The 2,068-nt window shown below is 40.5% G+C and overlaps 1 pseudogene; it reads right to left on the bottom strand.

Annotated features, from left to right (window-relative positions):
• Positions 1 to 1,550: 1,550 nt before the first annotated feature.
• Positions 1,551 to 1,668, bottom strand: LOC134967106 (5S ribosomal RNA; annotated as a pseudogene).
• Positions 1,669 to 2,068: the final 400 nt, after the last annotated feature.

The following is a 2,068-nucleotide window of genomic DNA, read 5'->3' as shown; positions in this document are numbered from 1 at the left end:
TCAAAATATGGGTTACCGTATTCTCAGTTCTTACGAGCTGTGAGAATTTGTAGTGATAAAAATGATGCCACTGCTCAGATCGATGACATGATCACTAAATTCAGACAAAGGGGTTACCCCCTTGAGAAATTATTATTGGCCAAACAGAAGGCACTTGATATGGACAGACTAGTATTGCTTTCTCAGAAACAAAAGAAAACTGGTAGTTCTCGATTTCCGTGGGTGAATCACTTTAATACTAAAAGTGGGGTAATTTCGAAAACTGCTAAATCATTATGGCCTATGATTCAATCTGATCATGATTTGAATCTGTCGGAGACATCTATTATGCCGACATATACGAGAGGCAAAAACCTGCGTGATTGGTTAGTTAAAACTGACATCACGGGGTTAGCTTCTATACAAAGCGAACAGAACATGTTTCTAGCTTTACGCAAGGGGTGCTTTAGGTGTCTAAATTGCACTACATGCAGATCACTACTGACGGGGAGTACATTCAATCATCCCTTTAGTGGCAAGAAATATACCATCAATTTCAGAGTGACGTGTACGACCAAATACATTATTTACCTAATTAGTTGCCCCTGCGGACTTCATTATGTCGGCAAAACCGATTGCACACTAAGGGAAAGAATGGCCAACCATAAATTGGCCATCAGGAAGGCTATACTGAATGGTACTAGTGATCAACCAGTGGCACGGCATTTTGCCGTGGCACGGCACAGTATAGCCTGTTTAAAGTACATTATCATTGATCATGTACCATCGAACATTAGAGGTGGGAATAGATCATTGCAGTTACTGCAACGAGAATCCAAGTGGATATATGAGCTCCAAACTTTGGCACCCAGGGGGCTGAATGAGAACTTAGGATTACATTGTTTCTTATGAATAAACTTGTGGTTCTTATGTGGCTAGATGATTAGTGCAATATTACAGTAACTATCTGCAACAGGTGTTATCATGTTGCTAATATATGATACATGCTCACAGTATCTGTGTCTATGCTACATTCCGTGAAATGAAAACTGTTTTTAAATTGTTCTGTGTATGTTTTACATGTGCAAATGTTTGGTTTTGTTTGGTAGCACAGTTACACCTGTTTTAATTATGCCCCGGGCAGGTAGGACGGCGGGATGACGTCACTAGTGGGCGTCAGAAACGCCAGGTCCACGCCGGGTCTCTCTGCACACTGGGAGGGGATAAAAGGTATGTGTTGTTTAATGTCTGTATAACCTGAAGACGGAGTAATTAAACTTCGAAACGTTGTTATTTTTGCAAACCTGCTGTTGTCTTGTTTATGACATCGGAGTGCCGCCGACAATACGCTATTGATGACCCGCTGCCATACGGGTTTAGGAGGGCACCGGCCAGTGAGAGTCTGTTGGTTGGGAGTGCTGCTGCAATTGGTTGTATATATATATATATATATATATATTCTTTTAAAATTATCAAGTGCCAGTGCAATGTATAACTTAGTGCACTATTTGATTGAGCCATATAATATTGCGATTTACTATCGATACATAGTTATTTGCACTTACGTTTTGTAATTACAGTACCTGATCTTCCCAGGTGGTCCCCTACCCGGTACAGGTCAGGCCCAACACTGCTTAGCTTCCAAGATCAGATGAGACTGGGCATTTCCAGTGTGGTTTGTAGGTAATGTTGCTGTGTGCAAACCTCATTAGGACTTTGAACATTAAAAATTGACTTGCTATAAATAAAAGTGAACTATAGTGAAAAAGTAACCTAATGAACACAAAAAAGAACATGAAAGAAATATTTGGGGTTCCTTAGGATGAACGGCACCTCACAGAAATGGGGCGATCTTGTAACTCTCATTAAAGCCCATAGGGTACATTGGTTGTAGCTGAAAAATCGAAAACATTTCACAGCGTGACAATTTATTGGCCAGGTCACCTTCTTTTTTCTCCCAGTTTCACAAGTTCAGTAGCTTTGAAGGTTAATGCATCTGGATTAGAATTATGTGCTGTACTGCAATGTTTGGAAACTGCATGGCTGTCTACTTAATTCTTGTTGTTGCGAACAGGCTCCTGTATCCTCA

The sequence above is a fragment of the Pseudophryne corroboree genome, chromosome 10 (assembly GCF_028390025.1).
Source record: "Pseudophryne corroboree isolate aPseCor3 chromosome 10, aPseCor3.hap2, whole genome shotgun sequence".
Lineage (NCBI taxonomy): Eukaryota > Metazoa > Chordata > Amphibia > Anura > Myobatrachidae > Pseudophryne > Pseudophryne corroboree.
This window is presented reverse-complemented; position numbering and strand designations above follow the sequence as displayed.